We start from the raw sequence: 14,515 nt of genomic DNA, 5'->3' as shown, positions 1-14,515 counted from the left end.
GTTGTTCTGGAGACTTAAACATGGTCCCTTCAAGTTATAGTTCTTACCATTTCTTTAACTACTAAACTATAAATCTTTTTGCTTTTAAAGTGTCATATAAAAACAATAAAAAGCTAGCCAACAAATTGGGGGGCTAATATATGTTAAGAGGTTTATAATTCATAAAATTTTAGCCCATGCTAATCACTAGTCAACTGAAGGTCATCTCACCTACCAAACAGAAAAAAGGGTTTTACATTAAACAATTAAAGTTAAATGCACATCAATTATATTTTTCTTTAGGTTCTTGGATAATGACATGCATATATGCATGATGAGATATCTCTGTCCTTGCCTTTACCAAAAGATTGTTTTAGTTGTTACCAACCAAAGAAAAAGAAAGGCCTAATTAATGAAACAAGAAGAAGGGATTGAGATTAATGCATGTGCATGTCTAAGCAGTTCAATCCCTACCACATGGTAGAATATGAATAATGATCCAATTTGCAATAATAATAACAATTATAATAATAATAATAATAACATAATATCTTCGAAATATGCCTTAGGTGAAGCTAGCTAAGCATCAGATGCTGCGTACATACAACAATAATGAACTTATCCGTAATATGACGCTTCAATTTTATTCTCTACTACAGTAGTAACAAATTGGTGTAAAAATATGCTCTAATTAATCTCATCACCTATAAATGGATGTACCTAGTATAGTAGAAAATACATAGCAGTGATCGAACTAAGGTGAGAAACTCTTTTCTTATAGTGTGAAAATGGCACAAGCACAACCATCATCAATCAAAATCGAGAAACCATCATCAGGGCCTGTCAAGAAAGTAGAGCATGTAGCCAAAGCCAGTGCCACCGCTCCCAAAGCTCCGGTCTCCATTAAGCCACCTCCAAAGAAAATTAATGAAAAGTCTCAAAATAAGAAGAATAATTCCAAGGTACACATAGATAATAGTAATACAAATAACCTTCTTCTGATCTCTTTGTTGGAATATATTAAAATTTATTAGATTACGTTTTTATTATTTTAATTTTTTTGGTACCTATAAATATTTGTGTATATTATATTATTGTACACAACTTCAATACACACACAATTTTTTTCTACTTCTCTTTCTTATCTTTCAAATTGTGCCAACAGAGATAAAATAATATATAATTTTTTGATGGTGTATTTCAGGGGCAACAAGCAGGAAATAAAGGAGGACAAAATAAGTGATAACGAATGAGAGAAATGTATATGATGAGTTTATATAAAGAATATAATAGTAGCAAGCTACTTGGTTGTTATTATGTGAAGAGTCCATTAATAAGGTCACAGGGATACTATGATATATGGTGCTCTTCCATGAAGTTTATCTGTATGTAGTTCTATGTATACTATGACATACACCAACTTCACTTTGCTTTATATCCATGTATGTTTATGTTCCTGCAGGCGTGGCCTAATAAATAAAAGATACTTATTTTATATATGTTGACTAGAGATGTGAATCTGAATATTGTTACCTTACATATCTTTCATATGAACCTATAATTCAATTATATTTCGAGAAGAAGAGTTGCCTCCTTTATTCGTAATAACCAAATGGATAAGGTATGTTATAAGGGCACCACTTTTTTTTTATTTATTTATTTAGCCACAGTTAAAAAATATACTTTAAAAACATAAATTTATAATAAAAATATAAATTATGAATAAAATTAAAGATCTAAGAAAAGAAATAATTATATTAAGAAAAAATTTTACTTTCTTCCCTTGAAAGATGTTAAAATGACACTTTCTCCCTTCTATTTATAAAAAATATATTTTTCTCTCTTATAACTTTTAAAAAACTTCTTCTTTAACCCATTTTATTTTTTTTTGTGTTAACAAATGTTAACTTTATCTATTTTTTTAAAATTATTTTTTTATAAAAATATCCTTTAACAAAAATTTTATTTTTTTTGTCATTAAATTTTGCTTACCAAAATATTCTTTAATAAATTATTTTTATTGATTAAATTATATTTTTACAAAATATTTTTTTAAAAAATTAATAATAAAATTATTTTTTCTAAGATACCTTTCAATAATTTTTCAATTATTAAATTATGATTTTACTAAAATTTTCGTTAACAATTATTTTATATTTTACTATTAATTTTCTGATATCAATATATTTACTGTCGGTAAGATTTTTTTATTTAATGTTAAAATAATATATATTGATATAAAAAAATTAATAATAAAATATAAAAATAATTTTAACAAAAATTTTGGTAAAATCACAATTTAATAATTAAAAAATTATTGAAGGGTATCTTAAAAAAATAAATTAATTATTAAATTTTTTAAAAATATTTTGATAAAAATACAATTTAATTAATAAAAAAATAATTTATTAAAGGATATTTTGGTAAACAAAATTTAATAACAAAAAAATAAAATTTGTGTTAAAGGGTATTTTTGTAAAAAATAATTTATTTTTTCTTGAAAAATAGATAAAGTTAATATTAGTTAACATAAAACATTTAAAATAGATTAAAGAAGATGTTTTTTTAAAAGTTTTAAGAGAGAAGAATGTACATTTTACAAATAGAAAAAAAGAGAATGTTATTTTAACATCTCTCGAAAGAGGGGAATAAAATTTTCTCTTAAATTAATGAACTAATATTAATTCAAACAACGCTAAATTTCTTAAATCAATATAACATAAATTTTTCAAAATTTGAATTTTACAATACATTTTATTCAAAGAATTTAAAAATAAAAAAAATTATTAGACTAAAAAGATAATTAGCAATAAGAATTGGTAGATTAAAATTAAATATAAATTTTTAAACATAGAAAAATAATTATTAAAAGAATAATAAAAATTATAAATAAAAATTCAACTCGTAAAAAATTATTAAATTCATAAAATGAAAAAAAAGTATCAAAATGATAATATAATGAAATGGAAGCAAAAAATAATATTATAAAATTTATAAAAAATAATAAAAATAAAATAATTCTTTAATAATTTTTTTTATTAAAATTTAAGTTTTAAACAAATAAAAAAATTGGTATCAAAATCAAATTAACAATTTCAAAAATATAATAACACTTTTTAATAAAAATAATACTTTTAATTTATGTCGCGTGTCAATAATGTAATACTACATGACAATTTATTTATCGAACGAGATCAAATATCTTTATTTAAAGATATTTCCTGAGTTTCCGTCATGTTACAATTGTCCTATCTAATACATATATACGTAAACACTAGTAAATTAAAGATTTTTTTCATAAAATAAAAAAATTATTTCCAAAAAAAATTATTCAAACTTTAATTCTCGAAATTTTTTTTTGGGCATGGGGAGGGAGGAGTTTATCACTTTCCTCAGCAAATTTTATGTATTATATAAAGATCGCTGCTTTTCTTGGTGAATTTTAAAAAAATTTGTCTAAATATAAAAACCCGTGATCCCTTCTATTTTCACTTTTCACTTTTCACCTTTCACTTTTTTATCCTTCCACATTCTCATAGTCTCTTCTCTTGTTAGACTCTTCATTTTCTGTGTTTTTGAGAATTTTAAATAATTCTATTTTTCTATTTTTTTTTAATTTAATTTATTATCGTATTATTTTATGATTTTAACATGTTTATTTAATTAGATTAAGTTTTATTGTTAGTTTTAAATTTTAGTTAATTTGATAATTATTTAGTTTGATAATCAAATGATATGGTTAGTTTAGAGTACCATGTGTTAGTTTAGATATTTTAGTTAGTTTATGTTGGTTAATGAAAAAATTGATTTTGATTATTATTTCATTTGAACTTAGTTTTGGAGTAAAATTATAGTTTACGATCTAAGCATTTAGATTTTTTATATTTATTGTCGATGGTTTGGAGTTAAATTACATTTTATAGTTTAGGTAGTTCGATTAAGTTTAAATATGCTTGATAAAAAGCGAGCTAATTTAAAATTATTGTATTTTAATTTATTCTATCTTATTATAGTTTTATGGCGCAAAATATGTTAGGGTACGAAGATACCTTTTATAGACAAGATTCGATTAACCACATTTTTAGCATACTAGGCCGAGTAGTATAATTTATAACTTATCTGTTTCAAATGTTTGAAATTTGTCTTATTACTTGTGGACTCCGTTTTGTTTGACTGATTGATTTTTTTGTAGGTGCCTTAAGTCTTACGCACAAAAAAAACTTACTATAGCAGCCACCCAAGTAGATTAGGTCACACCTTGGACGAGCAAGATTTGAGTATGTGGCATATATGCTGGAATGGGATTATGACTGAGCATTGGTTTCTTCTTTGATCGAGAGATGGTGGTCTGAGTCACATAAATTTCACTTGCCATGTGGGGAGATGACTTTCACCTTGCATGATGTGGTGTATTAGTTGGAACTCAACATTGATGGAGATCTAGTCAGCAGCTACAATGGTGGGTAGGAGCAGTTCTATAATGGACGATCTATTAAGGACCTCTGTTAGGAGCTGTTAGGTGTTATTCCAGGCCCATGATAGACAGTCACAAAACAAGTGGACAGTCATTCTTACTTAGTTTTAAAATAGTATTTGCGGGGAGTTGGAAGAGCACACGACAAAAGAGCGCTTGTTACGTTACACTAAAGGATACATCATGCAGATTATTGGGGGCATTCTGTTTCCGAATGCCTTTAACTCTCAGATGCATATGAGGTGGCTGCCTCTATTAGTTGCCTTGATCGATGTAAGACGCTATCATGGGGTCAGCTGTGTTGGCGTGGTTTTACCGGTCGGTCTAGATTCTGATATGTAAACACTGAACACGGTCTCCATGTGATACATGGGATGGACAAATTGCTCCCAATCAAGTCGTGCATGCAACCATGCTGTTAGCACATGATGGCATGAAATATGAAGATCTTGAAAGTATCCATATTCACGCCTACCCTCATCAAGAAGTACTTGGTAATTCTGCTATTTGAACCCGGGCACGGTCGCTAACTCTTCAACCATGAAATTGGACCTGGACCGATCAAACTAATAAACATTCATTGTATTCACATGCTTTGAGTTGAACTTGATTACATTCATCAACATCTGTGAGAATTTAACATCCACTTTAAGTTATGCTTGAGCCTCAGAATCCTTCTTCGCAAAAAGTTCACCCAAATTGAAATAGGTCCACTTGACAAGAGCGGTGATGGGAAAATTTTGAGTAGCCTTCATCACGGTGTTGATGCACTCAGAGATGTCTATTGTCATGTGCTGAAAACGATACCCTCATCTACATACTGCGCCCACTGTGAACATGGTATTTCTTCAAACCAGCTTGTGATTGCAACATTCTCGCCTCTCAGATGATCAAAATAATGAGCAAACTCCCTATGTGACTTTGAATATGTTGCGTTAACAAGCATCTTCTTCAAGTTCTTTTTTCTTGAAATGCGTCATGAATTTGGCAACAATATGTCTTGCATAAAATGCCTGGAAGGCATGCGGTGGTTTCCATCCACTTCCATCGGCGTTCAACGCCACAGCAATCGACTTGTGCCTGTTTGAAATCACCACCAGGTATGGATGGGATGTCACATGCAGTCTCAAATAAGAAAGAAAAAATGATCAAGGCTCATTTGTCTCACCTTCGACTACAATAAACGCAATAGGCAATATGTTTGAATTGCCATCTTGAACAATAGTCATGAGTAAAGTGCTTCCGTATTTATCATAAAAGTGGGTGCAATCAATGAAAATAAGTAGTTTTCAATGCTTGAAAGTCTAAACACAAGGAGGAAACATCTAGAACATTCGATGAAACATGACACTATCGACTGATGCAAGTCAAGGCTGTGTTACAAGTTGCACCCAAGTACCTAATAAAAAATCATAAGTTTTTATGACATATAAGTAGTTACTTAATTAAGCACTTATAAGTAAAGTGGTTACTTAATTAAACACTTATAAGTAAAGGTGTTGTAATGAAACTTACCAGATAAGCACATCTTCATTGCGAATAACCAATAAGAAATATTGTTGTATGATTCCTCCTAATCTCCATATATCCTAGTAATGACACTCTGCTTTACAAGTCAAATCTTTCTATATGACACCTTGTAACAAAAGTGACTCTACACACCTCCTTGCAGAACCCTTATGCTAATGGTTGGATTTGTTTTGACCATTGTGAATATATGTTAACCATCACCTTTAAATCCAACCTTCCATGGTCTTGATCCATTGATGTTTGCATGCAAGTATGAGAACTACTGTATCTCCTCACCTCCTATTTTTCTTTCTTTTGACAATAAGCTATGCGTATGTTCCATTGACAACCAATCCCAAACTAGAAACACTTTATATCATACTTCAACTGGTCGCTCTCTTGTATCTTATACGCCACACCCCTCCTAATGTTATATGTCTTAACTGCCATAATAACTTTCTCCTTATTTTTATATTGTTGTCCAATCTCAAACTCATTGGTGGGATCACCCTCAGGGCCTCCTTGACTAAATAGACAATCGAAGTCATTTCCTCGAAATTCAATGAGAAAAAGTGATCCGACTGATCATATGGTCAGAAAATAGTAGGCTGTGTCAGTGCAATTTGTGTGTCATTGTTGTAGTTCATATTTTCCTTCCTCTCTTTCAAAATTTTAGTTGGTTCAGTTTCAGCATTTTCACCGCCATCAGGGTTAACTTGATAGGGATCCATTATTGGGTCTCTAATAGCAGAACTCTCATGACTTTTAACATCAACTTGCATCATACCATCATTAGAATCTTCGACATTTAACCCTTCTTAACTACCTTCAGGTGGCATATTTAGGTCAATTATCGTCCTTTTAATATTTCTCCTGATCGCCCCACTTAAAGGGGTACCATCAACAGAATCTGCAGAAGTTCTTCCACCCAAGACAACTAGAAAAATAAATAATTCAAATAGATGGATATTTGTCCCAACAGTTGTGCCAGACCCTAATAAAACATATGTCCTTTTCTTCATGTAACTGATACCTAATTCACAAAAATATAAAATTTTATTAAAACCCTCATCAAATAAAAAATAACAAAATAATGATAACAATTGTAATCTATATAGTATACCTTTTGTAAAATAAAGTGTTATCTACTTCGGACGGACACTACAAGAAAAACGTTGAGTACCGTCAGATTTAACATCACAGAGTAGTGACAGATTTACCGTCGATAATAACGTTGAATTCGTAGGTTAAGTAACTACTAGCGGACTTTAGTTTCCGACGGTAACCCAATTAGTTAAATGTTGTTTTTTAGTGATCCGCAACGGTTTACCATCGAATTTTTCTGACAGTAACAGTGCGTAAATTCAAATCACAAATTATCTTCCCCCTCATTTCATATTCACCCACTCTCTCACTTTCTCCACTCTGTCACTCATCACCGTCTTCCACCACCACTGCCGAGACCACCACCGTCATAGTTTCCTCTCCGTTTCCGTTAACCCACCGTCGACACCTCCTTTTTTCTCCTTCTTCCCCTCTTCTCCTTTCTCCTTGCGCCGTTAAACTACCGTTGCTCCCACCATCACCGTGCTACCGTTGCCCACCAGCCTTCGACAATTTCTCTAACCTTCGAGATCACCTTTCCACTTTCTCTAATTCCAACAATGTCATAATATCGCTATATTTTCACTTCTTCTCAGTTTTCTCCTAGTTCTGCATTTTAATTTTTTTTAAACTCTTTTTCTTTCTTTTTCAAATTATGTTTTGATCAAAGACTTGTCGTCAGTGAAATTTACTGAGCATCCGATGCTAAAAGCTAAGATTTTGCCAGAGATTTTCCATGTCATCACTTATTCTATTCCCATCAACTCTCAACCACTAAATTCATCACAATCATCAACCGTGTTTAACAGCTCGGGATTCGAGTTCTCCTCTCCTCTCGATGCGATATATAAACCTAGCATACGATCGAATTAGTAGACTTTTCCACTGTAAATTAATGCTCTATAGTACTTATCAATATAAGTTCAGAGAACCGCTTCATTGCTTGCTTAAAGGAAAATATTTTGAGTTAATATTCATATTCGTGTAAAAAATATTTTTATATTTTAATTTAATTTTTAAAATTTTAATTTTTATAGTTTAGTGTCTAATTTAATATTTGTGATTTACGTTACTCTTTAATCTTTTTTAAGATTCTTTTAAAACCTTTAAATGAAATTAGAATCAAAATTTAAAAAATTTTACGAAAAAAATTGTTAAAAAATTTCAATTATCATATTAAATAACTGTTAATTAATATAATACCCATCAATCCATCGCAGCATTCTATTAACATTTTTTATGAAAACAAGATCAAGGACCAATATGAATTACGGATGCTAAATTAAACGATCAAATAGAATAAATAAAAATTTTAAAAATCAAATTAAAATATAAATATAATTTTAAAGACCAATCTGAATATATATTAACTTATTTTTTATTAATTAATTTGCTTAAGATGTATTTTGATTTATAATTTGAGTAATAATGTGGTAGAGTATCCTAGAAGGTCGACAAATCCTTTGGCACCCAACTTTTTGGGCAGGCCAAGAAAAAAGCAAGATTACAGTAGTGAATCTTCAAGGTGCATTATATCATCCATCTTCAAAGTCAGCCCCAAAGAATCCAAGAAAAAACGATATCTCTTCTTTGGAGAATCTTTTAATTTGGAAACTAGCTAGCTACTAATGATGACGACTATATAGTAGTATATGTTTGAGTTATTATGTGCAGGTAGGCATTTTATAGTTATACTATTAATAACTAAATGAAGCCTTTTGATGCTTGGTTGTGAATGCATAACAAATTATTGAAAGGGTAGCAAACCAGCTCAAAGCACTAGCCATTAGCTAGCCAATAATAGCTACATGCATGTGTGCGCGTGTGTTCATATATGCTGAAGGTAAGTTTGGTGTGTGCAACTAAAAGAAGGCACACAATAGTATTGGAGCTTTACTAAATACTAATGGTGCTTGTACTTTGAACTTTATTTTCTTGTTGTGTACAGCTAAGAAGGAATCATTTTTAGTCTCCCAGACAAATTCAGCTTGCTTTAGTCTTAGAAAAGTGATAGATAGACTTAAATAGTTTGATATGTTTTTTATGACGCTTTTTATTTTTATTATGGATGAGAGGTTGATGTATTGCAGTGTTATGGAGAGCACATATTTACCTGCATGTGGTGTCAGGGGAGCATAACTCGAACCGAGAGAGTTAGATACAGGAACACGGAGAGTCTGTTTTTTTTTTATGCCAAGTCACATATTCAAAAAAATATTTTTTATACTAATTCGGAGGGTCCGTTTTCTTTGTATATAAAAAATACCTAATCGAAGGGTCTATTTTCACTCTCTCACAACTCGGACCATCCGATTTGATAACCCAATTTTTTTAACAGAATTCAGATGGTCCGATTTCTTGCACTATGTTTCAGCCAAAAACTGTTCTACATCCATGTATAACACCCCATCTTCCATATTAATGCATAATACACACTAGCATGACATATCTAAATTAATGAGCTTTTTTATGAATAAAATTTTTTCAAATGTGAGATGTTATAAAAGGAAAAATGTAATGATTTATTTATCTCAAAATTACAACAGTGCACTTTATTTATAATCAACGGATTGAGATTGGTTTATTATTTATTATTTTATTTTGTAGGTCATAAATCAATAATTTTTTTATATTTTTTATTTTTAATAAATAAATAAATCGAGACGGATCAAATTTAAGATATTTGAATTTTTTTAATAAAATGGGTTATGATAATTTAGAATAATTTTAGAATTAATGATATAAGAAGTTGTAAAGTTAATTTAAAAAAGAGATCGTATAATTGCGGATGTAATAATCAAGAGTATAGAAGAATAATTGTGTGATTTTTGATTTACATAAAATTTAAGATTAATTTTTGGTGTACTTAAATAAAAAGAGACAATTATAAAAGAAAATTAATTGTGTCAATTAAATTTAAAAAAAATTGTTTATACTCTCTTATAAGTGAGTGTCTAATTAAGTATATAATTTATTATTATTTATAATTTTTTAGATACGTGACATTACTGTATATAATTAATAAAAAATAGTAAATTTAGACAATTTTTGGCTAATTTTTTTAGAGGTAAATATCAAATCAGTACCTAAAAAATTCTGACGCTAACAAATGGTATTTGATCTATGTTATTGACAAAATGATCCTAAAAAAATTTTAAAATTTGACAAAAATGACCAACCGTCAATTGAGTTACTTGGAGTTAAGGTTTTAAAGTGACGTGTCAGTTAATAATTATAATAATTACAAAATTTACTCACTTTTAATTTTTATAATTTTAAAAACACCTCCAATTTCAATTTTTTGAAAACCTAATCCCCTTTCTTCTGAAACTCTCATCTCTTCCCCTTCCTCATCATCCACCAATTTTCTTCTTCTTTCTCAATTAAATCCTCTTTATTTTCATTTGTTGATGAATCTACCTTCCTCCTTCTTTTTACATTTTTAACCAAAGATGCTTCTCTCGTACTCAACTCCTTTTTCATTTTTCATTTTTTTTCTCATATGCCATTAGCTCCTCCAAAAGCTTCTCCAAAAGCTTCTCCACCTCGTAGTTCTTCTTCTCCTGTTGATGTTGTTGATCGCCACTTGACCCACCTGCTACCTCCGATGCCAAACTCAAAATTATCATCAACACAACTCACAAATAGGTTTGCGTTGATGGCACCACCAACACCAATAGCTCCTCCATGATTCAGATCGTAACCAAACTCCAAATTGAGGTTCAGAGTCCTTGCCTGGTTGTTCATGTTGGTGTTATTGGCATCACCATATTGATACAGAGGAAGATGATTACTCGATCTTCGAATGGGAGGAGGAGGAAGGTTTGGAATAATGTTGCGAGATTGTTGAATGGAGTGTTCGTCATCCTCGTTGGGGAAGTTCACTTTAGCTTTCTTTCCGCTAATCTTACGAACTTCTCTGTCATAGGCCCTGGCGGCTTCTTTGGTGGTGTTGAAGGTTCCAAGCCAAATGCGAACACCTTTCCTTGGATCGCGAATCTCCGCGCCTTCCCAATCGCAAACTAAACCATTGTCTCAAGAACACAGGATCTTCCATGCGAAATGCCTCCGCAGCAGATCTCACCCCCTCTGCCGCTACCACCACCACCACAACCACAACTACAACCAGAGTCTCGTTAACCACTACCTCAATCCCAAAAATGGCATCGTTGAGAGGAAAAAGAAGAAGAAAAAAAAAAGATTAGGATTTTAGAAAATGAGGATGATTTAGAAATTATAAAAATTAAAAGTGGGTAAACATGATAATTGTTAACTGACGTCACCCTAAACTTTAACTTCAGGTAACTCAATTGGTAGTTGGTCATTTTTGTCAAATTTTAAAACTTTTCGGGAATCATTTTGTCAATAACAAAGATCATGTACTATTTTATTAGTGTCAGAATCTTTCGGGTGCCAATTTGGTATTTATTTCTTTTTTTTATTTACCAAATGTTTTCTATAATAAATAACTTTAAATCTCATAAACTGAGTTTAGTTTTTATCATTATTAGTGTATTGACATAAAATTAGTCCCTAAACAATAAACATGATTCATAAAAAAAACACACACACAAACACTATCCATGCATTATGTAACAGAGCATTTTATCAGTAAGAGATCAGACACACAAGCACACACAAACATTAGAATCTTATCCCATTGCACACTTACAAAGAATTGTCACCAAAGCAACCTATAAACTTGCTATACTAATACTAGCACAATCATCAGTTCAATTCACTATTAATCCAGCTCAACACAAGTCAACGAAATTCTTGTCGTTAGAAACACTGGACAAACTTACCTGAACCAGATTAACTGAGTGGATTAGACTAAGCAATTCAACAAACACATGGTAGGCATACCAACCCAACAAGTATAGTTTAATTTTTTATTTATTATCATATATGATCAAATCTAGAAAGTATTAGTAGGGATAGTAGGCTGCTTGTTTACCTCGTTGCAGGATTAACCAATCTAAGCAGAGAATTATTAGGAACAACCACATCAGAAATAGGTGTCCTCAATGCCTTGTCCTGATTCTCAAGACACTAATCAGTCAATTTCAACTAACACTAATGGAAAAAAAAAATTAAGAGATTTAGTACTTGCGTATTAATCTTCATTTGTGAGAAATCGAGAAGGAATTATTTGATTTTTAAAGGTGTGCTTCTAAATCTTAGCTTTTGATGACAGCAAGAACTTGTTGTTATCAAATATGGTGATTGTATTCTCCAAATTGAAGAGTTACGAGCATTGCTATGATCCTATGGAGTTAAGAATTCGTAATTATAACCTAACTTCATAACAAATTTAATGATCAATTACGTCTCTTCCAAAATCCTAGCTATTTGACTTTCATTTATGCAGAATTTCAAAATCAAGTCAAACGAAGTGTATTTATCAATAAGTCTTACTATGCAGAGAAGCTATGATAATCAAGTCAAGCACCGAGAAGAAGTGGAGGACGATGGCTAGCACTCTATTGCAGAAACGACGAACAATTGTGATTGTGATGATGATCTCCACCGCTTTCGACCTCCTGGTTCCTCAAGTTTTGAATCCCCAGTCTACAGTTACAACTTACAAGTTGGCAGCAATTTCAATCGGAAAAGTAGATCTGAGGATGATGCAGCAACGGTGGATCTGGAAGTAGAAGACCTTGGCGACGGTGGATCCAAGACAACAACGCAGATCTGAGGTGGAGGATAAACGAAACAGGAATAGAGATGCGATTTGAATGAGTGTAGGACGGACGGCGGTGGCAAGGCCTATGGAGGCCGTGGTTGATAATGGAGGAAAATGAGTTCGATTACAGTGACGGAGAAAAATGTATTTTCTGAATAACCAAATGGAAAAGCATAGGTTACTAACAAATTATCCGCCAACTTCTGCCAACTATTATTTATATTTGTGTTTTATAGAAGTGTATTCGTGGATATGTCTAATAATTAATATATTTTAAATACATATATAAAGAGATACATCCAGAAAATATATCTATAAAAAAATATTTTTATTAGACACATCCACGAACACACTTCCATAAAACACAATTATAAATAAGAGTTGGCAAAAATTGATAGATATATTGTTGGTAACGTAGCGGAACCGTAACCAAATCTCAACACAGGAACAGTTTTTTTTCTTTCTTTTTCAATCAATTTAATTTAGGAATACTTTTACTGACAATAATTACCATGGTCGTTATTAATTTAAAAAAATAAAAAAAAAGTAAAAAAATTAATAATTTTGTAATAATAATAATTGCCTATAACTTATGTTAATAATAGTAAATATATAATAGTCCCAAAAATATAAATTAAATAAAGAATATAGTTAAAGATTTTTAATGGTCTAAAAAATGGGAGGTTGAATCTATGATTTTTTTAATTTTTTAAACTTATTTCAAAACAAATCTAGAAACTTGGTTTTTGTTTGGTCTGTGTAAGTAATTAAATAAAACACAGTTTCGTTTTGTCTCATAAATTATAGAAAACAGAATTAGAATAAAGATAAAGAAAATAACACAGCTATGTATCTTGGTTCAGCCACCATTTTCTTCATTTTTTTTAAAATAGTGGTGTAGAAAATAGAAAAAAATATGAAACGATTAACTTGCATACAAATGAAAACAAATTATCTTTAACCTTTCACCTTTGTTTAACAAGCTTTTGATTAATTTGATTGGACATTATTTTTTTAATTAACTTTCTCTTTTTTTTTCTAGTGTTTGAGCACAAACTGAACTGAAGTTCACTCTCTATTTCTAACCAACACCCGAAGAGAATAAAGCTTTAGGGTTGCTTCACTAAAGCTTGATTGGCATTAGATTTGATTTGTTTTTATCTCCATTCAGCTGCTTTAGATTTCCATGATTTGGATTACAACGAAAATAAATTGGACCATGTACACTAAAACACTTCGTTAAATTCACTTAAGATATTAACCCAATTAACATATTTGTCATCGTTAATGTATTATTTATGTTTTCACCTCAACAATAGTAATTATTTTATTATTGTCGTTAAAAATTTGTCACTAAAAATAAATTTTATTGTAATGTCCTGAACTAAATTATTATTAAATGATTGAAATCTAATCCCAAATATCAAACATGAACCTGCTTAAAATTTTGAAGGCACGGAACATTTCTCTCCATAAGGAGATTGTTAAAATAATAAGAACTTTTTTCAAAATAAAACGTAAAACAATTTGAGGTAAATCTAACCAGGAGAAATCAAGATAAAACTGTACATAATTAACATCATTCTCATGGTCGGTAATACATCCATCTCATGTATTGATTGTTTTGAGTTGGACTTGTAAAGAAATTTTGAACTGATTTATTACGTGAGTAAATAATTATTTTTAATTATAAATAATTTAAATATCGATAAAATTAATCATAAAAAATTAAAATTAAAGTTATATTTATAAAAAATTAA

At 30.3% G+C, this 14,515-nt stretch overlaps 2 long non-coding RNA genes and 1 pseudogene across 2 annotated transcripts; 1 reads left to right on the top strand and 2 right to left on the bottom strand.

Annotated features, from left to right (window-relative positions):
- The first annotated feature begins 534 nt into the window (after window positions 1–534).
- LOC112712695 (uncharacterized) lies at window positions 535–1,476 on the top strand. The gene is made up of 2 exons (XR_003157886.3): window positions 535–941; window positions 1,184–1,476. It is a non-coding gene; the product is annotated as an uncharacterized lncRNA (long non-coding RNA).
- An 8,822-nt stretch (window positions 1,477–10,298) lies between these two features.
- LOC112712693 (ethylene-responsive transcription factor ERF112-like) lies at window positions 10,299–11,391 on the bottom strand (annotated as a pseudogene).
- A 555-nt stretch (window positions 11,392–11,946) lies between these two features.
- On the bottom strand, window positions 11,947–13,127 carry LOC140175396 (uncharacterized). Its single transcript, XR_011866150.1, has 2 exons — window positions 12,485–13,127; window positions 11,947–12,103 (listed from the first exon to the last, which is right to left on the bottom strand). It is a non-coding gene; the product is annotated as an uncharacterized lncRNA (long non-coding RNA).
- Between the last annotated feature and the right edge of the window lie 1,388 nt (window positions 13,128–14,515).

The sequence above is a fragment of the Arachis hypogaea genome, chromosome 9 (assembly GCF_003086295.3).
Source record: "Arachis hypogaea cultivar Tifrunner chromosome 9, arahy.Tifrunner.gnm2.J5K5, whole genome shotgun sequence".
Taxonomy (NCBI): Eukaryota; Viridiplantae; Streptophyta; class Magnoliopsida; order Fabales; family Fabaceae; genus Arachis; species Arachis hypogaea.
The sequence above is the reverse complement of the archived record's forward strand: the minus strand, read 5'-3'. Positions and strand labels throughout refer to the sequence as shown.